Source organism: Pleurodeles waltl, chromosome 4_2, assembly GCF_031143425.1.
Source record: "Pleurodeles waltl isolate 20211129_DDA chromosome 4_2, aPleWal1.hap1.20221129, whole genome shotgun sequence".
In the NCBI taxonomy this organism is placed as follows: domain Eukaryota; kingdom Metazoa; phylum Chordata; class Amphibia; order Caudata; family Salamandridae; genus Pleurodeles; species Pleurodeles waltl.
Genome location: NC_090443.1, coordinates 1,019,004,749 through 1,019,030,476, shown reverse-complemented (window position 1 = coordinate 1,019,030,476; position 25,728 = coordinate 1,019,004,749). Strand labels below are relative to the sequence as shown.

The 25,728-nt window shown below is 47.2% G+C and overlaps 1 protein-coding gene across 2 annotated transcripts in view; it reads right to left on the bottom strand.

The window, feature by feature from the left end:
* The window catches only part of LOC138293602 (serine-rich adhesin for platelets-like), a 620,895-nt gene extending 598,794 nt beyond the window's left edge, over positions 1–22,101 (bottom strand). For both annotated transcript variants that reach the window (XM_069232871.1, XM_069232872.1), the window contains exons 1-2: positions 21,711–22,101; positions 3,128–3,228 (exon numbers count right to left, since the gene is read on the bottom strand). The gene's annotated coding sequence lies outside the window, so the exon portion shown is untranslated. The remainder of the gene's footprint in view (positions 1–3,127; positions 3,229–21,710) is intronic.
* Between the last annotated feature and the right edge of the window lie 3,627 nt (positions 22,102–25,728).

The following is a 25,728-nucleotide window of genomic DNA, read 5'->3' as shown; positions in this document are numbered from 1 at the left end:
CTGCTCTGCTAAGCTACCATTATCTATCAGCCTATGCTGCTAGACACCCTATACACTAATAAGGGATAACTGGGCCTGGTGCAAGGTGCAAGTACCCCTTGGTACCCACTACAAGCCAGTCCAGCCTCCTACACTCCTCTCAGATTCCAGAACTTTCTGTCACCGAAATGTGAGTAAAATGTGTTTTTTAGCCAAATTGTGAGGTTTGCAAAGGATTCTGGGTAACAGAACCTGGTCAGAGCCCCACAAGTCACCCCATCCTGGATTCCCTCAGGTCTCTAGTTTTCAATAATGCACAGGTTTGGTAGGTTTCCCTAGGTGCCGGCTGAGCTAGAGGCCAAAATCTACAGGTAGGCACTTTGCAAAAAACACCTCTGTTTTCTGTCAAAAAATGTGATGTGTCCACGCTGTGTTTTGGGGCATTTCCTGTCGCGGGCGCTAGGCCTACCCACACAAGTGAGGTTTAATTTTTATCGGGAGACTTGGGGGAACGCTGGGTGGAAGGAAATTTGTGGCTCCTCTTAGATTCCAGAACTTTCTGTCACCGAAATGTTAGGAAAATTTGTTTTTTTATCCAAATTGTGAGGTTTGCAAAGGATTCTGGGTAACAGAGCCCCACAAGTCACCCCATCTTGGATTCCCCTAGGTCTCTAGTTTTCAATAATGCACAAGTTTGGTAGGTTTCCCTAGGTGCTGGCTGAGCTAGAGGCCAAAATCTACAGGTAAGCACTTTGCAAAAAACACCTCTGTTTTCTGTAAAAAAATGGGATGTGTCGACGTTGTGTTTTGGGGCATTTCCTGTCGCAGGCGCTAGGCCTACCCACACAAGTGAGGTATACTTTTTATCGGGAGACTTGGGGGAACGCTGGGTGGAAGGAAATGTGTGGCTCCTCTCAGATTCCAACACTTTCTGTCGCCGAAATGTGAGGAAAATGCTTTTTTTTAGCCAAATTTGGAGGTTTGCAAATGATTCTGGGTAACAAAACCTGGTCAGAGCCCCACAAGTCACCCCATCTTGGATTCCCCTAGGTCTCTAGTTTTAAAAAATGCACAGGTTTGGTAGGTTTCCCTAGGTGCCGGCTGAGCTAGAGGCCGAAATCTACAGGTAGGCACTTTGTAAAAAACACCTCTGTTTTCTGTCAAAAAATGTGATGTGTCCACGTTGTGTTTTGGGGCATTTCCTGTCGCGGGTGCTAGGCCTACCCACACAAGTGAGGTTTCATTTTTAATGGGAGACTTGGGGGAACCTAGAATAGCAAAACAAGTGTTATTGCCCCTTGTCGTTCTCTACATTTTTTCCTTCCGAATATAAGAGTGTGTAAAAAAGACGTCTATTTGAGAAATGCCCTGTAATTCACATGCTAATATGGGCACCCCGGAATTCAGAGATGTGCAAATAACCACTGCTCCTCAACAACTTATCTTGTGCCCATTTTGGAAATACAAAGGTTTTCTTGATAGCTATTTTTTACTCTTTATATTTCAGCAAATTAATTGCTGTATACCCGGTATAGAATGAAAACCCATTGCAGGGTGCAGCTCATTTATTGGCTCTGGGTACCTAGAGTTCTTGATGAACCTACAAGCCCTATATATCCCCGCAACCAGAAGAGTCCAACAGACGTAACGGTATATTGCTTTAAAAAATCTGACATTGCAGGAAAAAGTTACAGAGTAAAACGTAGCGAAAAAGTGCAGTTTTTTTCACCTCAATTTCAATTAAAAAAAAATTCAGTTGTTATTTTCTGTAGGAAACCCTTGTAGGATCTACACAAATTACCCATTGCTGAATTCAGAATTTTGTCTACTTTTCCGAAATGTTTCGGTTTCTGGGATCCAGCATTGGTTTCACGCCCATTTCTGTTACTGACTGGAAGGAGGCTGAAAGTACAAAAAATCGTAAAAATGGGGTATTTCCCAGTAAAATGGCAAAATTGTGTTGAAAAATTGTTTTTTCTGATTCAAGTCTGCCTGTTCCTGAAAGCTGTTAAGCTGGTGATTTTAGCACTGCAAACCCTTTGTTGATGCCATTTTCAGGGGAAAAAATACAGGCCTTCTTCTGCAGCCCCTTTTTCCCATTTTTTAAAAACAAACTAAATTTTCACTGTATTATGGCTAATTTCATGGCCTCCTTCTGGGGAACCCACAAAGTCTGGGTACCTCTGGAATCCCTAGGATGTTGGAAAAAAAGGATGCAAATTTGGCGTGGGTAGCTTATGTGAACAAAATGTTATGAGGGCCTAAGCGCGAACTGCCCCAAACAGCCAAAAAAAGGCTCGGCACAGGAGGGGGAAAAGGCCTGGCAGCGAAGGGGATAAAGAGGCCAGAGTGCCACTGACCACATAATCAGTCATCAATCAGCCAAGATAGCACCCTCTTCGAAGTGACAAAAACAGCCTTCATGTAACGTGGGCACCGTTATGGGGTTACAGGCAGCCAAGCAGGTTTCCGTGACTACCCGGGACACCGTAACAAGTAGGTGCCCGGGGGCACTTTGACGAGCAATGACCCGACCTGGAGAAACGGCTTCCGGGTGGAGGAGGGGCTGGGGGACGGAAGGAGAGAAGGGCAAGCACACGGGGGCAGAAAGAGGCAGGACGGAAAGGAGCTGGAGGATGCCATAACACTGACGGAGGACCCTAAGAAAGGAAAAGACGAGGAGGAAAGAGAGGACATAGGAAGAAAACAGGCGGGGTCGAAGGAAGACCCAAGAGAGGACACAGAAGACGAAAGGAACAACGAGGGAGAGAAAAGGGAGGTGGGAAGAGAAGACCACGAGGAGGAAACCTAGATCTTGGTGTTGGAGTGGAAGGGGAACCAGCCAGAAAGGAGGACACCGCCAAAGGACCAGACCATGTTCCTGGAGGAGTGTGGCTACACAAGGTACGGCTGTTTTTCAGCACAACTGTACCTATTGGGGGTAAGGGGCACGAGGGGGAAGTAAGGGAGTCCTAGGAGGGGTAGCCTCCTATAAGGACGGTCACATGGAAAGGAGAGTGCCATTTTTAATTTTCTTGCATGCAGCCTACCACAAGTTTTGCACTTTGGAGTGACCCCTACTTAAACATCCCTCTCTCACTCCCCTTCCTGGTGAAACCCCACCCATACCACCCACTGGTAAACATACCTGATATATGCTTCTCCTTAATTCCGAGGTACACCAATGAACAATGTGACCTGGGCACAGCAGACCTCCTCACCACTCCTTCCAAAATCAGAGGAACCAACCTAAAAGAAGAAAAGAAAGAAAATAGTTATATTTACCAACTGTGTCTATTTACTTGTCACAAAACTAATACATAATAACAGTCCCACCATCCTAGACTGCATGGCCATCAATAACCATCACACTTCATAAACTTGTTGAAATATAAACAAAGTTCACAGTCCATAAGAAAACGATGAACATCATGATGACAACAAATCTAGTCTAGTATCATGAGTAACAGAATTAAACAATACATTTTCTTGAGTAGGAATGTGATCTTGTAGTTACAATTGAAGAAAAAAGATAAATTGTCACACATGGGAGAGTTAGAAAAGATAAATCTCCCCCTCTGTGTCTGTGATATAATTCAAACCGCCTTTGTGTTGATGCTTTATTAATGCAGATTTTGATTCTATGTTTGCCTTCTGTAATGACTCTTAAATTTGAACAAACCTTCATGGTTTTGACTTAGAATTTTGTCCTGTGAAGGTTTTCCTTATTGCCAAAGGGCTTCGGTCCTGTTAGACTCACATGGCCCGATCCTGCGTCTCAGTTAAGGTGTTGGCATCACCTAGTTGTGCAAAGGATTTAATCATCTTTATCATTAGCCACCTCTTCAGGTTAACTTAGAGGAGGAGGATCATTTGTGGAGTAAGAGATGCCTGAGTCTCCTTGGCGGATGGGTGGGGAAAGGGGTTGAAAATTCACCTTCTTACCACTTCCCCCCGTCATCAACTGGCCATGACTGGACAACACCTACCCTCGCTGCTGCCACCAACCCACAGAAAAAACAAATCCCACCACCCCCTCCCATCGACAGACTACAAGGTAGGGATGCCGCATTGCCAAGGTATGTTGGGTGGGCACCGCACAGGAGGTGGGGATCACTGGAGACATTACATGTCACAGTAATTTTTTTTTACCACTGTGACATGCATATGTCAGACACATGGGTACACAACACATATCACACACACACACAGCTGTTAATTTGGTGCCGGTATTAATTGGCGAATGAATGCTGGGTCCACAATGACTTACATTCACACCTGTCAACTGTGTCCATGTGTGTACAGTGCCAGGGGACCTGTACCTGTCAAGTTGTGCTGGAGTTGTGTGTGTGAGTCAGTATGTGTATGTTTGTATGCGTTGCAATTGGCAAGGTGAGGTGCGGGTGTGTGTTTATGTAGCTGAGTGTGTAGTTGTGTTTTCTGTTGTGGTTGTGTGGTGTGTGCGTGCAGTGTCAATGATGTTTGTATGTTGTGTCATGGATGAGTGTCAATGTGTGTGTTTTGGCATTTACAGGTTGTACTGTGTCTTACTGGCAAAAGGTAAATGTGTGTATGTGTTGTATTGTGTATGGGGTAGTGCGGGGTGCACCTATTACTAGGGGGCAGTTTGTCTGTGTGTCACTTACCTCCCTTCCATAGCCGCTGCCAATGTATGTAGTCCATTTAGTCCCGCCGTCGCCAGCTAACCGCAACCAGTACACCGCCTGCAGGACTGTAACATCTAAATATGGTGGGTGGAACACCACCGCCTTGGCGGTCTTCTTGGTCCCGCTGCTGACGCGGCTTGCAGTAACACTGCCAAGATCTAAATTAGGCCCTAAGGGCCTCATTCTGACCCCGGCGGTCTAAGACCGCCGGGGCCAGGGTCGGCGGGAGCACCGCCGACAGGCCGGCGGTGCCCCGCAGGGCATTCTGACCGTGGCGGTTCAGCCGCGGCCAGAAAGGGTAAACCGGCGGTCTCCCGCCGGTTTACCGCTGCCCAAGCTGCGCCGCCATGGGGGACTCTGACACCCCCTACCGCCATCCTGTTCCTGGCGGTTCGGCCGCCAGGAACAGGATGGCGGTAGGGGTGCTGCGGGCCCCTGGGGGCCCCTGCTGTGCCCATGCCAATGGCATGGGCACAGCAGGGGCCCCGTAAGAGGGCCCCACAAAGTATTTCAGTGTCTGCCTAGCAGACACTGAAATACGTGACGGGTGCAACTGCACCCGTCGCACCTTCCCACTCCGCCGGCTCAATTCTGAGCCGGCATCCTAGTGGGAAGGTTGATTTGCCCTGGGCTGGCGGGTGGCCTTTTGGCGGCCGCCCGCCAGCCCAGGGCAAATCTCAGAATCACCGCAGCGGTCTTTCGACCGCGGTGCGGTGTTCTGACGGCGGTACCTTGGCGGACGGCCTCCGCCGTCCGCCAAGGTAAGAATGAGGCCCAAAGTGTCTTCTGAAATCTGTGCTAATTATAGTAATACATAATTTCAGCAATTTAGACAGCAACTGGGTAAATAGTGAAGTTTCCCAGCGATGTGCACAGCCACTGGCCAAATCATGCATGCTGTCTGCTATTTAACCAGTGGCCAGGTGAGCAATGAAGTTTCTTTGCGATTTGCACAACCACCTGCCAAACTCTGCATAAAGTTTTCTATTTAGACAGCGGCTGGGTAAATGGTGATATTTCTTTTAGTGGCGGTTTCTGCACTAGGGTGCAGGGACTGCATCCACTCTCTTTCCAGGCATAGAAAAATATTTTCCATTAACATTGCACTTACACAATTCCTGAATGCTAGGCTGCTTTAAAGTCACTCCCAGCCTGGACAGGCCCCAGAGGAATGACAAGAATTCAAATGCTCATCATGTACGGGAGTCTTTCACATAGGGCTTACCTTTTTTCAGCCATACATTTTCATAACAAACGTGCCCCAGCAGTGACATAGGCCCTCATTATGATCTCGGCGATAAAAACCGCTGAGATCAGCACTGGCGGTCAATAGAAGACTACCCCCGCCGGCTGTATAATGTTTTCCCTGCCAGCCCAGCAGGGAAAGCGCCGTAACATTGACATCGGCTCCAAATGGAGCTGTCGCAAATGTTGGTGTGTGGCGGGTGCAGATCACTGCTCGTAAATCGGGCAATGACCTGCGCGATGGGGCACTTCACGGGGGCCCAAATCACCCCAAGATACCCATTCCACCAGCCTTTCGCCAGGAAAAGGAGGGCAGCGCTCCTTGCAGCACTGCCCTGTTGGATAGGGATATACCACCCCCACCAGCATTACCGCTGGCAGTGGCGGTGTCTTCCGCCGTGGGGTTTTGGGCGGTTCATTATATGGCGGTCTGGGCTGCCATGCCGGATGGCGGTATTTACCGCCACTGCCGGCATGGTGGCTCAGACCGCCATGTACATAATGAGCCCCATAGTCTCCAGCCAATAAAGTTCTTTCCCACAGGGAAATGTATGCTGAAGCCCTGCATGATGACGTAAGCAGGGACGGCTCCTGTAGGGGCAAAGCGGTGGGGCGGGGCACAACAACATAAATAAATCTAGAAAAAGAAAGTTACCTCTGCTGCAGATGCAGCTGCTTTGTCGCTCTTCTGGCTCCCACTCCACTCGCTGCATACACAGGCTCCCAGCCTGCCCTGTGACCAGTCCTAACACTGCTCTTGGATCAGAGCAGCATTAGGATTGGCTGGATCACCTTGGTGCTACAAGGCAGAATGGGAGCCTCCGTCTGCTCTCTGCAACCCGGCAACACAGTGCCGGGTTTGACAGAGCCCAGTGCGCATGTGTGTTTGGCCGGCCCGAGATGGCAAACATACATGCGCACTGATCCATCCCTGTCATCCCTATGGCCCGGCCCCCCTAAAAAAATAAAAACGATAATAAACATTGTTTATTATTGTTTTTATTTTTCATTTTGCAGCTCCTGCTGCTGGTGGGGGGAGTGATGCTCCTCCGCCATAGCGGAGGAACCGCCCCTGGACATAAGGCCTTTCAAATCAGTCATCAGGGAAAATCCTCCACTTTAGAGCAGTCCAACTTCAATGGTTATGTTTAAGTGACCAGGGAGTGCCTCTCACAGCGGGTGTATTTTGTTACAGGTGTTGGATGCCAGTGGTTTTTAAACTTGCATAAAGGCCTCATCAACATGTATGTTATTTAAGATGTTGAAACTCAGCCTTTAGAATTAAGCCTCATTAAATACATCACTATTCATTCATATTCTATATTTCATAAAGAATTATTTCTCAACCAGTGTATTTTAAAAATATTATGGCAGTGAAGGCATTTGAGTAAACAGCGACTTCTTCAATAAATAAAGGAGCGCGCTGCCACTCGAGGCTTGCAGCGCAAGTAAAGTACTGGTGTGGTGTGCGTTACTTGCAGAGCGGTCTGGAGCATCGTGAGTGGCCTGCATTTCTAGGGCCAGCGTCCTTCGACAGGATGCTCCTTCTCCCAGGCAACAGCTCTAACTGACTGTTCACAACGGGTGTGGAATTTAAAAACAACTATATAGCCAATGACTGCATCAAGTCAAAGGTGATGTACTATTTGGGCTGCGGAGGTGTACATAGCAAAGAAACCACTATTTACCCAGGTGCTGGCTGAATATATGACTTTATATTCTACTTCACTTCGATTGCAGCAGTGGTTAATTTGTAAACAAATAAATAATAATAATAATAATAAGTGGCAGTGCTTTCGACAGGGGGCCACTGTAGCCAGCACCACACATTGCCCTGTTAGCTCTGCCAATGATAGTAACAACACAGCTACTAACCATCGCACTCCGACAAGTGTGACTATTTAGATTATTTCAGGCCCCCAAAGCTATAAGAATGGTTTGTGCAGCAGGTATTAGTCATGTTAATGTATATCCAATTAATAATTTGCTGTTGTTGTGGTCACCTCCACGTTGTGGCAGACAGTCACAAGCAACGGTGTTGACTATTAAGTGCGGATTCCGTACACCGCAAACTGACGGCTCAAATTAAGTACTGGATGGCAGCCTTGTAAATAGTAAAGAAACTAGTGGCAGTGGTGAAATTTGAAAGTGTCAGGGCAGAAAGACCTGACATTTATTGCTATACGCGAGAAAGCTCTTCCAAGGGGCGGTTAGTCCTGTCAGCCTTAGTTTAAACTTCCCCCCAAACGTTTGCCTCTAATTTTGCTGAACTCATTTTTGTTGGCCTTAGGACTCTGTGCACTTTACCACTGCTAACCAGTGCTAAAATGATTGTGCTCACACCCCTAAACATGGTTTAGTTGGCATATACCAAATTGGCATATTTAATTTACTTGTAAGTCCCTTGTAAGGTGGTCTACCATATACCCAGGGACTGTAAATTAAATTCTACCGGTGGACCTGGAGCACTTATTGTGCCACCCAACTATAGCACTCTATAACTTATCTCAGGCCCGCCATTGCAGCCTGAATGCGGTGTTACACTGACATGTCGATTTGGCAATTTAACCCCCAGCCAAGCCTTAAGCCACCCTTTTATTACACATAAGTAACCCCTAAGGTAGGCCCTAGGTAGCCAATAGGGCAGGGTGCTGTGCAAGTACATGTATATTTAAGTTGTACATGTCCCGGTAGTGAAAAACTCCCAAATTTGTATTGCGTTACTGTAAGCCCTACCCCTCTCATAGGATAACACTGGGGATTCCTTATTACATTTAATAAGCTGTAATTCCTAATTGAAAGGAGGTGGATTTCTCCCCCTCCACAACTTCACCTTCGTCAAGTGGTTCGCACTCACGATGGTCACCTCAATTGCCCTCCAGGGGGGCAGAGGTTCTTAGCCTCCATAGGTGTAGACCTTAGTGCTGCATGGTACGAGGTCGGGGTGACAACTTATTATACTGTTCAGTGTTCATGATGTTCACGGAGGCGCCTGTGTCTATGAGCGCTGCCACTGGGACTCCACTGATGTTCACTGTGCACAAAAGTGGTGGCCGCCTCTTCTGCTCTGGCCTCCCGGTGAAGGTTATAACGAAGATGTCTTCGTCTTCCTCGTCCTCATACTGGGCACCTCTGGGGCAGACCTCCAAGGCTGTTGCTCCGGTGCTGTCGTGTGACGCAATCTGCCATACCCGCTGCTTTCCTGGCTTGTCCTCCGGTGGGGCTCCCCTCCTCTGCCGACCTTGACAAAGTGGTTCGGCTTCCCCTTTTCCGGGCAGACCCCTGGTGTCCTTTGTTGGAGGCCACAGTTCCCACAACCTTTGTTGTGGGCATGGGGGTAAAGGGGCTCCGGCGTCCCTGAAGGGCATCCACTTGCTCTTCTCTCACTGTTTCACTGTTCCTGGTGCCAAGGAGGGTCGTCCTAGTGCGGGCCATGTCTTCTGCCTGGCTGTTTGATAGCTCATGTGATTTGGCCAAGATCAAGATTTCTTGGAGCAAGATGCCGGGCTGCCGCAGGAGGAGCTTGTGCAGCAGGTTGGAGCAACATCCCTTGATAATCTCGGCGTGCATTTCTTCATGCTGGTTGAGACCCACACATGAACTCACTAGTTTTCTCAGCTGTGTGCAGAACATGTCCACTGACTCTGTATCTGCTTTGCTTGATGCAGTTTTTGAATGCTCTGTGGTGAGTTGGGGGTCAAAATACCGGTTAAGGGTGGCCACTGATGTGTTGAATACGTCATTGTTGCTGGTGTTCGGCAGGATCTCAAACAGCTCGTAGAGCTTGTCGCCCCCGAAATGCATTGTTAGCGCCCCAATCTAATATTAAGCTTACTCAGGGACTCGTTTTAGGCCAATGAATCTTTTGACCCTGATTGGAGACACCTTAGGACAAGATAGCTAACCAACATAATAAACATCAAGTCAATAATGTCATTAATAAGACGCGGAAACCACCATGACCCTTCAGTCATGAATAACCACACCAGTTTAGTACAAATTTATGAATTTTATTCCCTATTGATTACAAATCTACCAGCAAGTTTATTAGTCTCAAACCATAAAACACATCAGCATTGTCATAATGTGATAACTTGAATAAGATTTCATCAAAGCCAGAATCATAAACATAAGAACATAACACGATGTCAACATGGATTAATTTCAGCAGAATATTATTATTACGTTGTTCAACAAAGCATTGGCTCAGTCTTTTGTCTATTTGCATCAGTTTATGGACCCTTACCTAACCACGAATTAGCATTGGCATGTTGGACTTCATGCAAAACAATTTAGTAACACCAATTTGTAAAACATCTAACTATGGTCTCTGTCAAAAGAAGCAGTTGGTACCTAGAAAGAAAAGGCAAATAGACAATCACAGTTCATCATCATATAGTTACCCTCCGTATTGGGTCAGCTCACAGAATCAGTCTTCGTCCTCAGGACATCAGTTGGATCGTCATCAGCAAAACTCGGCAAAAGAGGGAAGGGAGAACACTCTCCTCTTAAGGAGGAAAAGCATAGAACGGGCAAAGTAAGGAAAAATGACTTAGGAATAAGTCATCAAAGTCTCAGGCAAAGTGACATAGAGACGGGGTAATAGCATAATCTCCGGCAGGAACTCCCTCCAGAACTGAACTTCTTCTTGTGTTAAAGGTTTTATCCCTTTTCTGTGATATAATCCCCTAATTTCTCATTGGTTCAATTTAACACCCCATGATCTCTGTCCAGTAATTAGCAGCTAGTATATCGAATTTTGTCACCCCATAACAGTTCTCACGTAGTTTATTGGCTATATTAATTGACGTCTTCATCGAGCAGAATGTCCGGCATGATTTCATACCCTCGTGGTCCTTTGGCATCTTTAGTCAGTAGTTCCATTGTCCATACCGGTTCAGGTGACCTTTTACCTGCAAGCGGTTTACAGTGTTGCAACTAGCTAAAATGTTTCTACAAGCAAGTGCAAGTCGAATTTCATGAGAACGGATCAACTACAGTTACATACATCCTCTAGCTTTGCAAGATTATGAGTTCATGTCCTTCAGCAAGACAGCACACTGCACGTTTAGAGAGAAAAACACATTTAATATGAAAACCGGGCAGTCAGGCCTCGACTCATGCTAACTAAGGCCTTGTGTTTTATTAGTAAAGTGTTCATATATAACTCTTAATACTAGTTCAAAATACATTTGTTTAGCACATTAGATATCATTATTAGTACATTTCATTAGGCATCGTATACATTGGTGGCCACTCCCCGTGGGCACATTTTGAGCACGCGTTTAGCAATAGCACATTTTAATATTTTCTATGCAGCATTATTATGCATTAATTCACAATTATATCATTATAAAGCTGTGCTCTCACAAGCATCATAAGGGACCTTTGAATGGCACCATCTGTCTTCCCTTGTGGCGTGAAAGCAGTGTCTCAGTCTGCTGAGCGAGTGGCCCTATCATGGCACAGCTGTGGCGGGGTCCACCAGTTGGTTGAACAGGGGTAGCGATGTGACAGATGAGTGGGCTCCTGGGTTCGGTGCAGGGCGTGGTTTGGGGATGTGAGCTCATGGTGGTATGTCCTTGCTTGTCTGTATGTTGTTGTATTTATGTTTCCTTCTCTTCCCCCTTTTCTTTTTTCTTTTCCAGGAGAGGTGTAGGGAGATCTGTACCCCCTCCCCTCGTAGCCTTGACTGCCTCTCTTTCTTTTGCTGTTATTTCTTCCAATTACCTTATTATTATTATTTTTTCTCTTTGAAGCACCGCAGAATACCGCGGGGGGGCCTTGAGATGAGATGTTGTTGGTTTGTTGGTGGCGGGGTGCACACTGCAGTTCGTCAGCCACGGGGGTCTGAGCAGGATGGCCAAACCACTGTAGGAACGCACCACTCTGGGAGAAGTAGCAGTACTGAGGGTGGGGCCGCGGCATCCGCCGAGGCCACACGAGGTGAGTCGGAGGCCTTACACGCTGGGTGGTGTATCAGTGCTGTGGTAGCATGCGGCCTTCATGCACAGGAGCAGTCATTGCCCGGGGTTCTTCCGCCGTGCAGTGAGAACGTTCATGCGGCCTCGCTGAAGCACCTTGTCTGAGCTGTGGCAGTATCGGCGCACCACACCTCTGATGGGACAGAGGGTGCGGGCACTGTATCACAGTGTACCAGGGGTTGCTGAGGTGGCTACGGGGTGATGAGTGGCAATGTGGGCTCTCTGTCCTCGTCGCCAGTGTCGAGGGGTGCTGGCCCTCGAATTGTAGGCTATGCACAATGCTCCAGACCGTTGTGCAAGTAACGCACACCACACTAGTACTTTACTTGAGCTCGAGCCTCAAGCGGCCACGCACTCCTTTATTTATGAGCTGGGGACCGAGCCCGGCATCCAGGGTGAAATGTGCAACATTGTAGGGGGAGAGCCCGAGTGGCTCTCTACACATCCCACTAACGGAAGGGCCAGGCCTGCCAAGTGTCACACATCTTGTGTTAGAATAACACCTTTCTGGTCATTTTCCCGCATTACCGCAATGCCTGAGATTGTCACTAAAAGTCCCGAAGTGCGGTAAAACCTTCTTGTTCCAGTTTTGCACTTAGTTAGCTAAAATCTGAGTAGTGTTTATCAAAGGCCACAAGGTGGTGATGGTGTACAATGGGAGGGGTAGGATTCTCGATATATTACGATTAGGGTGACCACCTGGCATTGAGTCAAATTCTGGACAGGACTGTAAACAATTCAGGACAAAGGGTCAAAATTCAGGACAAAAATTCAAGAACAAACCTCAGTTTTACAGACACACCCAAAAGAGGTCATGCCTCGCCATGTTATCAGTACATTTATTTACTATTTTTTAAAATAGCACTATTATTCACTGTGGTCTTTTTGTGATTGCCTCCTAGTATCCTACATTCAGGTGTCACATTACGTCTTTGTTCAGTTGTAAATTATTGCCCTTCAGCACTATGTCAAGGCCATCACTCCTACTCAAATCTACCCAATCTTTCTTAAACAGAAAGTAACAACAACATTTTGATTATGTTTCTGAACATTTTAAAACCCCTGGCAAACAGTTTGGGAAACATTAAGGTAATTAACCTTATGCTAGTTTAAACAAATTGAACAAAAGCATCTGGCTCACCCCAACCGCCCATGGACTTTCAACCTAAAAAATATTTGAATGCGGCAGGGCAGATGGTGTGGGTGATAGTCTCACACCTAATGTCAGGATGTGAGGTACCCACAACTTGTCTGTAATCTCACAGCACTAGAGTGTATGTCTGGGACTCTACATTTATCTCAGAACTGGGAGCCCAGGCTGCCAATCAAAGATAATAAAAGAGGAGGAAGAAATCGAGATCAAATGGGAGGTTGTTGCTAAGAACCGGATAAATAAGGAAGAGAAGAACAAGATGGGACAATTCCTAAAATCAGACAAGATGAGTCCACCAAGACTATCAGAAGGTATTGGGTACCTGTGGAGTTGTCTCTGCAGATAGGAGACAAACAGAAGAGGCACTGTCAAGTGGATAAAGAAGCAGCACCCACCCACCTTGGCAAACTCTTCTGGTGCAATGGTCCACTGTTCATGCTTGTGAAGGGTGAGCAGGGGCCAGACCCCTTGCAAAGTTGTGCAAGGCAATTGCCTGTTTTGTCCTTGTCTTACAATGGTTTTCAAATTGAGCAAAAGCCAAACTAGTGATCTGGGGTATCTCTAAGTGTCAAGTACACATAGAATCTTCAAAATATTTGGGATGTAAATTGCACAAACAAAATTTACATTTTTTTAATGTAATTAGTGTTTCTTTAACATATGGCACTGTTTTCCCCTCTATATACAATTAGACCTCAGATTTAACTGGGAACCAGTTACCTTTCAATACCTAGTGATTAATATCTACCATTCTCCCACTGATTTGCAGGATGGAAATCTCGGCAGAGCGTCATGGTCCCTCCAAGCCCAGTTTGCTTTTTGGTCTTCTCTTCTGCTTTCTGTAGTGGGCCATATGGCACTCAGCAAGATACGGACTGAACTAAAATACTGGAATTTCCCAACAAAGTATCCCAAGGCTAAGTACATGCATAGAGCTTCCTTGGGAATGTATTCCGCCCGTTGCTTGCCACTGTCTTTGTGGTTTGTAACTCACATTTCGTTGCTTTCAATTTGCTGGCTTTATTTGTTTTAGGCTATGCAGCCTGAGTTTGTCCCTTCCCTTGCCCAAACCTTATTTACACTATACTTCTGAGTGCTCCCTTTCTGTAAACAGGCCTGTAACTCTTGTTGTTTCGTCACATTTGCTGTGCATTCAAAGAAAAAGGTTAAAGGTCAGGCTCTGCCTTTGGTGGGAACTTAGTGTTTACTTTTCTTTCTCTGACTTCAAAGTGAGAGGATTTATGTGACAATCTTGCTAGATACTGGGGTTAGGAAAGAGTTTTTCTATCACATGACAACATTTAAATAAACTTCACACCATATCAGAATTAGGAGTACAAATGAAGCACATTTTTGTTAATTCTGAACTGTGCTGGAAACAAATACCTTTATATGATTAAATCAAATCATTGCATTAGGTGATGCAATTTCCATACATCATCGTCTGTGCATTGTATGGTTTTATTTTTAAAAACTGTATGTCTGTGCAATATAATGGTCATTTCAATCAAAAATGTGTTGTCTGTAATGGCAGTGTGTTACCACACCATGCATACTCCACTCCACTCTGCTCTGCACCACTCCACACCACTGCACCCTACTCTGCATCACTCCACTTTACACCACTCCATGCAACTGCACTGTGAGACACTGCACTCTTTTCCACTCTGAATCACTCCACATTATGCCACTGCACTCTATGCTACTTCACACTACGCCTCTCTACTCTACTCTGTACCTCTCTACTCTATGCCAATGCACTTTAAGCCTCTCTACACCACTGCGCTCTACGCCTTTGCACACTATACCAATCCAGTCTAGGCAACACCAATTTAGTCCACACAACTACACTCTATTCCACTCTGCAACACTGCACTGTACTCCACTGCACTCTATGCTAATACACTCTATGCTAGTGCACTTTGCTCTGTAACACTCAACTCTATGTCCCTGCACTCTACATCAATACAATGTATGTCACTCTAATCTACTCTATGCCACGGCACTCTACACCACTTTACTCTATGCCATCACACTCTATGCCACTCTGTGCCACTCTCTGCAACTCCACTCTACCCTTCACCTATCCACTCTATGCCACTTCACTCTATACGACGGCACTCTACTCCACTTTACTCTATGCCATCACACTCTATGCCACTCTATGCACCTCCACTCTACCCTACCCTACATCTCTTCACTCTACGCCACTTCACTCTACTGTGGTGTAGGAAAGTACCATCTTTATTGGCATTTTACCCCCAATTTTACATGTCTGTCAGCATGTTTTTGCCTGTCTCACTGGGTTCCTGCTAGCCAGGATCCCAGTGCTCATAGTTTGTGGCCTAAATGTGTATACCTGTGTAGTGCCTATCTGTGTCACTGAGGCTCTGCTAATCAGAACCTCAGTGCTCATGCTCTCTCTGCCTTTAAATTTGTCACTATAGGCTAGTGACCACATTTACCAATTTCAATTGGCATACTGGAACCCCCTTATAAGTCCCTAGTATATGGTACCTAGGTACCCAGGGCATTGAGGTTCCAGGAGATCCATATGGGCTGCAGCATTTCTTTTGCCACCCATAGGGAGCTCAGACAAACCTTTACACAGGACTGCCATTGCAGCCTGAGTGAAATAACGCACACGTTATTTCACAGCCATTTTCACTGTACTTAAGTAACTTATAAGTCACCTATATGTCTAACCTTCACTTGATGAAGGTTAGGTGCAAAGTGTGAGGGCACCCTGGCACTAGCCAAGGTGCCCCCACATAGTTCAGGGCAATTTCCCCGGACTTAGTGAGTGCGGGGACACCCTTACACGCGTGCACTACATATAGGTCAATACCTATATGTAGCTTCACAATGGTAACTCCGAATATGGCCATGTAACATGTCTAAGATCATGTAATTGTCCCCCCATTCCAAATCTGGTATTGGGGAGCCAATTCTATGCATCCTGGGGGCTCCACTATGGACCCCGAGTACTGCCAAACCAGCTCTCTGGGGTTTTCTCTGCAGCTACAGTTGCTGCCACCCCACAGGCAGGCTTCTGCCCTCCTGGGGTCTGGGCAGCCCAGTCTCAGTAAGGCAGAACAAAGCATTTCCTCTGAGAGCAGGGTGTTACACCCTCTCTCTTTGGACATAGGTGTTAAAGGCTGGGGGGGGGTAGCCTCTCCCAGCCTCTGGAAATGCTTTGGAGGGCACAGATGGTGCCCTCCTTGCATAAGTCAGTCTACACTGGTTTAGGGAACCCCCAGTCCCTGCTCTGGCGCGAAACTGGACAAAGGAAAGGGGAGTGACCACTCCCCTGTTGATCACCACCCCAGGGGTGGTGCCCAGAGCTCCTCCAGTGTGTCTCAGACCTCAGCCTTTTTGTTTCCAGAGGTGTGGGGGCACTCTGGAGGCCTCTGAGTGGCCAGTGCCAGCAGGTGACGTCAGAGACCCCTCCTGATAGGTGCATACCTGACTAGGTGGCCAGTCCTCTTCTGAGGGCTATTTAGGGTCTCTTCAGTGGGCTTTTCCTCAGATTTCGACTTGCAAGAATTCATCAGGGTTCCTCTGCATTTCTCTCTTCGACTTCTGCCAAGGATTGACCGCTGACTGCTCCAGGACGCCTGCAAAACTGCAACAAAGTAGCCAGAAGACTACCAGCAACATTGTAGCGCCTAATCCTGCCGGCTTTCTCGACTGTTTCCTGGTGGTGCATGCTCTGGGGGCTGCCTGCTTTCACCCTGCACTGGAAGCCACGAAGAAATCTGCCGTGGGTCGACGGAATCTTCCACCTGCTCCAGCAGGCACCAAACTTCAGCTTCACCGGTACTCTGGGTCCCCTCTCATCCTGATGAGCGTGGCCCCTGGAACACAGGTGGTGGACCCAAGTGACCCAGACTGTCCAGTGGTCCAACTGTCTGAATTTGGAGGAGGTAAGTCCTTGCCTCCCCTCCCCAGACAGTAATCCTGTGCACCGCGTGATCTGCAGCTATAAGGGCCTCTGTGCACATTTCCAAGAAATCCTGCATTCACAGCTGAGCCTAGATCCCCAGTACTCTGTCCTGCGACCCTCAGCTCCTTGAGTTGACCTCCGGAGTCTTGGGACCTCTCTTTGAAGTGTTGAGACGACCGCTGTGTTCAGTCTTCTTGAACCCATGTTCAAGGACTTCTGCAGGTGCTTCCCTCCTGTCCGTGGGCTCTCTATGTTGCTGAGGGCCTCTTCTGTCCCCTCACCTGAGTGGCGACATCCTGGTCCTTCCTGGCCCCAGGCAGCACCCTTTTTCTCCAACCACGACTCTTGCAGGTAGCAAGGATTGTTTGTGGTATTTTGCCAAGGAAACAACTCTGCATCCTCCAGCACACCGTGGGACATCTTCTGCACAAAGCAGAACCTCCTACCTCCTTTTGTTGTTGCAAAACCTGCAACTCTTCCAACTGGAGGCAGCCATTTTGCACCTTCATCCGGCGTTTAGTGGGCTCCTGGCCCCCCCGGACACTTTAGCGACTCTTGGACTTGGTCCCCTTCCTTTGCAGGTCTTCAGGTCCAGGAATCCGTCTTCAGTGCTGTGCAGTCTGTTGTGGTCCTTGCAAAATCCTTTATCACAACTTTAGTGTGTTTCTGGGGAAATAGTAGTACTTTACTTCTACTTTCCAGGGTCTTGGGGTGGGGTCTCCTTTACACCCTTGGTGTTTTCTCACACTCCCAGTGACCCTCTACACACTACACTTGCCTAGGGGTGCATTCGTGGTTTGCATTCCACTTTCTTAGTATATGGTTTGTGTTGCCCCTAGGCCTATTACATCCTATTGTGTTTTACAGTGTTTGCACTACTTTCTGACTGTTTTACTTACCTGATTTTGGTTTGTGTGTATATTTTGTGTATTTTACTTACCTCCTAAGGGAGTACATCCTCTGAGATATGTTTGGCACATTGTCACTAAAATAAAGTATCTTCATTTTTAGTAACTATGAGTATTGTCTTCCTTATGATATGGTACCTATATGATACAAGTGATATTGCATGAGCTTTGCATGTCTCCTAGTTCAGCCTTGGCTGCTCTGCTATAGCTACCTCTATCAGCCTAAGCTGCTAGAACACTACTACACTCTACTAATAAGGGATAACTGGACCTGGCATAAAGTGTAAGTACCATTGGTACCCACTACATGCCAGGCCAGCCTCCTTCATGTGGAACAATCTACTTTACGCCACTTCACTCTGTGCCACTGTATTCTATGCCACTGCACTCTACCCTACACCTCTCCACTCTATGCCACTGCACACTACTCTGAAACAATCTATTCTACTGCACTCTACGCCACTCTGCCCCACTGCACTCTAAACCACTGCACTCTTCTTCAATGCACTCTACGCCACTGCACTCTAAACTGCACTATACGCCACTGCACTCTGACAGTCTACTCTGCAACACTGCACTGGCTGCCACTATACTCTACACCACTCTACTCTGTACTACCACATTCTGCACCAATACACTCTATGCCACTGCACTCTATACCACTCTATATTGCATAACTCCACTCTAAACCACTGCACTTTACAGCACTATATTCTACTCAGTACTGCACCACTCTACACTACTCCACTCTGCACCACTCTACGCCACTGCACTCTAAGCCATTTGAGTCTACTCTGCACTTTATGCCACTGCACCACTCTACACTACTGCACTCTCTGCCACTCTATTGTATGCCACTCTACTCCACTGCACTCTATGCACTCTAATCTGCCCCATGCTACTCTATGCCAGTGCACTCTATGCCAAAGCATGTTACGACTCGGTCGTCCCATTTCCAGGGGGCGCTGTAAGGGGACTGTCAGAAGCCTGGGAATCACCTTGAACACCTATCTAGAGTCCCTTGCTGACTCCTGTTTGTTTCTCCTTTCTCCATGGTACACTTGTGTAGGACTACATTTGCTTCTTGGGACTGCAAATCCCATAATGCACAGTTTGGTAGTCAGGAAAACCCGGATTCTGTTTCCCATTGTTTTCAATGGGAGAAGTCCAGTTGCTCCTTTTCACTGGATCCTCTCCTCCAGGACTTGCAAGTGTCCGAAACCACACACACCTGAAACCTCTCCTGTGCAGCCCAGCTTGGAACTGCTTATAAGCAGCCATTTCCTCAAGCTCCCCGTCGTGCATCGGACTTCAATTCCTTTGTGTTACAGACCCCTTGTCGGATGGTGTTCCAGTTTTGTTCCTGTTCTGTTCCAGCCTGAGCCTGATCCTGTTTCCTGTTTCTCTGCCCTGCTCCTGATTGTTCCAGCCAGAGTCTGCTCCCTATTTCTTAGCCTTGTACCTGTTTGTTTCTTCCAAAGCCTGCTCCCTGTTTCTCTGCCCTGCTCCTGCCTTGTTTCAGCCTGAACCTTCTCTCTGTTTCCCAGTCCTGTTTACTGCTCATTTCCTACTCCCTGTATTCCAGTCCTGTCCTTGCCTGTTCCAGCCAGAGCCTGTTCTCAGTTTCCCAGTCCTGTCTGTCTGTCCCAGACAGAAGTTTGCGCCCTGTTTTCAAGTCCTAGACCCGCCTTTGCTTCAGCCTGAGCCTGTTCCTAGTTCTTGCCTCTGCCTCTTTGTTTGTTTGTTCCCTTCTGTTTCTGTTTCTTCTTGGTTCTTTGTGTCTGGTAAGTGTTCTATCAGTCTTCACCAGTGTATACGTGTCCTCCTGTGTACTGGGGTTGGCTCCTGGTTTCCAGGAGGCAATTCCAGCCCCCATCCTTGTCCAGTGTTATACGTTGTATTTCGTGCCTAACAGTGACAGTGTGCTATTGCTGTTTTCTCAGGAATCGCCACTGTGTTTCCAGCTGGACCCACAAGAGCGTGTCCTGTGTATGTAAGTACTATCCTTGTTTGTGCTCTAGGGTCCAGAGACAGAATCACTTCTGCTGCCTCCTTTCTATGGGGCTGGCAGGGTGACTATCTGTAAGAGCAAACTGCACAGAGGCATTGAGATTCCCTGTCACTGTGGGAGGTTCTGCGCCTTACTCTGTGTACAACCCCAGCGTGTTTGTCCACTAGTAATCTGTTTCCTGTTTGTTCACACAAGGGTTGCTCTGCTTTCACTTTCCTGTTTCCTGTGCCTATCCATAGCTGTCCTTTCCGTGTATGCCTTTAGCTGCTCCTCTGCCCCAGTGTACTACCTCTTTAGGATATTCAGTGACCTCAAGGGGTGTCCCAACCAAAGTCCTGATCAGACCCGCCCGAAACCGTGACAAAGCACTCTAAACAACTGCACTGTACGCCACTGCCCTTTAGTTTGCACCACTGTACTCTACACCACTGCTCTCTGTGCCACTCGCCTCCACTCTACATCAGTGCACTGACACTCTTCTCTGCAACATTGCACTTGGCCACTGTACTCTACACCACTCTACTCTGTACTACTGCATTCTACACCACTGCGCTCTACGCCAATGCACTCTAAACTGCACTGTACGCTACTGCCCTCTAGTCTGCACCACTGTACTCTACACCACTGCTCTCTGTGCCACTCTACGCCACTGCACTGACACTCTACTCTGCAACATTTCACTCTCTGCCATTGTACTCTACGCCACTCTACACCACTGCACTCTATGCCACTGCACTCTACACTACTCTACTCTGCACCAACCTACTCTACTGCACTCTATGCCATGCGAGCTTACTCTGCACTCAATGCCACTGCACCACTCTACATTACTGCACTCTCTGCCACTCTATTGTATGCCACTGCACTCTATGCCACTCTACTCTGCCCCACGCCACTCCATGCCACTGCACTCTAAACCACTGCACTCTCTGCCAATGCACTCTAAACAACTGGACCATACCCCACTGCACTCTACTCTGCACCATTGTGCTCTACGCCACTGCTACAATGCCAATCTACTCCCCCCTACACCACTATGCCACTAACCTTTAGCCATGCTGAACAGCGGCCACTCTGGTGTATAACATGGCTAAAACACATTAGCAAAGCCTATAACTCTTGCGTAGACGAGACCTATTGACTTTGCCAATGTTTGTTAGCACCATGAGGTCCCAAGGTCCCTGAAGGAATTGTGAATGTGTTACTCCTTATTTTATACATGCATTACGCACATCATAATATAGGCTGCTACAAAATGTGCAAATAGATTTTAAATAAAAAAAATCCTTCTAAAATACAGAATTGAATAATATACAGTTTATACCTAGTACTAACATTTTTTATAACAGTTCAATAAAACCACACACCCCACAGCTCACCATGGAACACCATTACAGTACCTCTCTAAAAGAAAATATCTTTGCCATCAGAAAGCTTCAAGTGACTCCTTTGTTTAAAGTCAATGCAGGTTTTCAAGCCCCTTTACATTTGCAGATTCACCAGTTGTGCACATTTGCATTTCTTTAGGGAGGGAGACACTCTGGCAAGAAGGTCTGTTTCTTATCTGTGGAGCACAGGAGACTCCCCGCCTTTCCATCCAGCTGGGAAAACTGATCTGTCCTAATTGCATTTGTTCTTTGACTGAAAGTCTAGAATTAGGGACAAACGCTGTCCGTGAAGCCTTTCATCAGGGACAACTGATGGCAGGGCGAAATTAGGGGCAGTCACTGAAAATTAGGGACGGTGGTCACCCTAATTACGAATTTTGTTCACGAGAACGTGTCACTCATAGTCATTGAAATATCACTCATACTTACACTGTAATAATGAAAATGTCACACGTAGCGACCCGAAACCTTGGCAGGTAATGCAGGGCTGCAGATAGAGATTTAAACAGGAGCTTCGCGTGTAGTGCGGCTGACGTCTTTCAGGCGTTGGCACTTCCAGGCGCTATGGCTGCCGCCGCCCCTTCGACCACCCTCACCCCTCTCCACCCCACTATCTCACGACGTGAATGAGCGCTGGAAACCGTATACAACTGTGCAGAATTTAAGAGCCGGACCGCAGTCCTTTAAAGTTCTGCAAAAGCGAGGAGCGGGATCCTACCTCGGCTCTTGGGGGCATCAGCTCGTTGTGGCCAGAAGCCCTCCCGTTCCTGGTGGTAGACTAACCCAGAAGGGAGCAGAGAGCTTTCCCCGTTAACTGTTTCATAACATCTGGCCTCGGAGTTTCGATTCTCCCTCGATGTCTCAGGTTGCGGTCTGCCAGAGGCATGCGGAAATGTGGAATATAGCGCTGGTTTGTAAAGTCTGTACTCACGTGGAGGTCACACCTTGCAATCCACACGAAAAATGTTAAACCTTCTTTCCTCAAAGTGTAATTCAAATGTGTAAGACCAAACCTCTCGTTTACAGCGCACAGAAGTGCTGAAATAAGCGCAGTATGGAGCAAGCATTGACAAAGCCAATACGTTTCGCCTTTGCGACCTGTTCCCTTTTGGTTCTAGTTGCGCATTCCCGATCAGTGCTGTAACCCAAAGCAACTGGGCCCCCACCCCCTGCAGAATGTGACGCGGGGCCTCTGAGTGTCCCGTATCTCACAGATATTCATTGGCTTTGTGTTTAATGGGGGCACCGGAAGTGTCTGCAGGGGCTGCACGTGTCTGTGTTACACCCCTGTCCCAGATGCTGTACAGTATGGGGGAAAAAAAAAAAAAAAAAAAGACAAGCATTTGCAAAGAAATAGATCTGGCCTTTCTGAGCGTTAGAGCTGTTGGCGTTCGTCTAAAGTGTGGAGTAGAATTATCAGAGGCGGCCATGGCAGAGGCGTGTTGCACCACCTCTGCCCCCCCCCCCCCCCCCAACCCCTGCCAGCAGCAGCCGCTGCATACCTTTTTTTAAACGTTTGTTTATTGATTTTCAAAAACTTTGATTTTGAGTGATGCGATACAACATAATGTTCCGTTGTTCCAATTAACATTGCTGCAGGTAATGATAAATTACAAATTTTTTCGGAAAATATTGTAGTGAAGTTTTCCTTATTTGTTTAAAGAGCATATTAATGTACAAACATATAGTTTAGATAACATTAAAGCTGTTAACCATGAGAGAGAAACAAAAACAAAAAGCAAAAACCATGCTTGCGCGTAATTGTATACAATACTATGGGATAGAATGGTTGCAGTAGGTTGTGGCCTATGGAGTATGCAAGGGGAGAGGGGATTGGCAGCGGAAGCAGTCACCTTTGGCATCTGGGTGGGTGTACAGGTGTGGAGTAATAATGTGTGTATCAGTGATGACCGCATGTCTCAGGGTGGATGTAAATCGTTTTTAGCCTCCACCTCCAGAACTAGGGGGTCCCAGCATTCCACTCCCACGTAAAGGATGCCCCGGGCTCGGAGCCATCGGAGAGGATAAGCTTCTGCTTTAGACCAAATCAATAAGTGTTTTAACCATTGCGATATGGATGGGGGAGTCAGAGATTTCCATGACATGGCCATCCTGCGTTTGAAGAGCACAAATGCAAGGTCAATAAACCTGTGAAGGTATTTATCTCCTTTCTTTCTTGTGCGAATGCTTAGCAGGCAGGAGGTCGGTGTCGCAGGTAGAGGATGAGCATTCATTTCCGATATCAACTCAGTAATTTTGTGCCAAGTAGTCTGTAAGACTGGGCAGTCCCATACCATATGGTAAAAACCAGCTGAGGGGGAGGCACAACGTGGCCAACTTGGTTCATGTGTAGGGTACATGCGATGGAGGCGTTGAGGGTCTAGATATGCGTGATGTACATCATTAAATTGGGTGAACCTGAACCTGGTGTTACAGGATATCTCCCTTACTGAGTGTAGCGCTATGTTCCAATCCGGTACAGTCAGTGGTTGTGGCAGTGACATGTTCCATTTTTCGTGTGCTGTTTGTAAGACGTTACTGGCTGGCGCACGCAGCACTGTATAAAGGGTGGTGATAGTGCGTTTAGTGGTCCTGGCTGATAGAATAGAATGTAATGCAGGAGATGTGGGTGGTTCAGTGGACATCGTACCCCAGAAGCTGCGCATGCTTTGTAGTATAGTACGATAAGTGATAAATTGTCTCGGTGCAATGTCATAGTTTTTGATAATTTCTGGGAGGGATCTGAGCATGCCCTCCGAAAAGAAATGACCCAAGCGGGTGGCCCCTTTTTCTTTCCAATGGGCGCCGGCATAAGCTTGTGTGTTCTGTTTTATCCCGGAAATGTCTTATATTGAGACCTCCGGTGAATAAGGGATGTAAGGCCCTTTGAGGTGTAAGTAACGGAGCCAACATGTGTGTGCTACTTTCAGTAGTGGGGTCATAGTGGCACCAGATCTATTGGTATCGGTTAGCCAAGTGTATATCGCAACGTTCCCCAGGTGAGATTGTATGTCTCATGTTTCCGGGTGTAGCAGGGAAATTAGCCATGAATTCGGCCATTGCAATTGTGCCGCTGCATAATATGTCTCGAAATGTGGGGCACCCAATCGGCCCTCTCCTCTCTTTGGAGTTTGGAGAGGGCTACTCTGTGGCGTGTACCCGACAGATCAAGTCCAAAAGCAAGCTATCCAATGTTTTAAAGAAGGCGCATGATATCGTTATGGGTAATACCAAGAAAAAATATAGAAGCCGGTGTAGGATTAACATCTTGGATATTGCCACCCTACCGATCGGTGATAATGGTAGTGATTGCCAAAAAGTAAGAGAGAAGCACATATTCGCTATAGCTCTATGTAAGTTGCCATGAAGAAGGTCTTTTGATGTGTGATAGATATTAACTCCCAGATACTTGAAAGTATCATATTGCCATTGCAGGCGGGAATTGTTCCCAGTAGGTCTCTCGGCAGGGAGGCACAATGCCAGCGGGAACACACATGATTTAGGCCAATTGACTTGGAGACCTGAGATCCTCCCAAAGCTTGTCAGCAGTTGTTCTAGCTCGGATAGTGTAGTACGTACATCTCTAATATAACTGAGAGCATCGTCCAGATATAGGGATACCACGTGGAACCGTTGTGAATCCCATACCCCCCAGGCTTCAGCTTGGTTACGCAGGTAGCATGTCAAGGGGTCCATGGCCAAGGCAAAGAGGAGCGGCGACAGCGGGCAGCCATGTCGTGACCATCGTTGTATATTGAAACAGCTCGATATCACCCGGCCCGTCTTCACCCTAGCCAATGGCTCCCCATACAGCGTTTTGACCCATCGTAAAAGATGAGGTCCGAATCCCATTCTTTCTAGCCATGCAAAGAGAAAATCCCATCCCAGAGTTTCAAAGGCCTTTTCTATGTCTAGGGAGACTGCCACTTGGTGTGTTACCGGGTGGCGTATTGTGGATCAAATGTAAAAGGCTCCTGATATTAAGAAATGTGGTGCAGCCTGGTATAAAGCCTGACTAGTCATGGTGTACTAATGTGTGCATTACCAGGAGTATTCGGTTAGCTAGTACCTTTCCCAGTATTTTATAGTCTAAGTTGAGTAAGGACAAAGGGTGATAGGACCGTACATCCGTTGCGTCATGCCCCAGCTTAGGTAACACTACAATTAGAGCTTCGCGCAAAGAGTACGGTAGGGATCCCTATTCAAATGCTTCATGATAAACCTCCAATAATCGAGGGGTAAGGATGGTGGGGTATGTAGCATAATATTCAATGGGTAAGTCATCTGCACCCAGCTTTTTGTTGCGGGCTATTTGCGTGATAGCTGTTTTGATCTCCTCTAATTGTATGGGTTCCTCTATAATGCTGCGTTGTGGGGCCGTGAGCCTAGGGAGGGACACACCCCGTAAAATGTCCTGTATACAGCCTGTGTCCAGTTCAACCGGTTT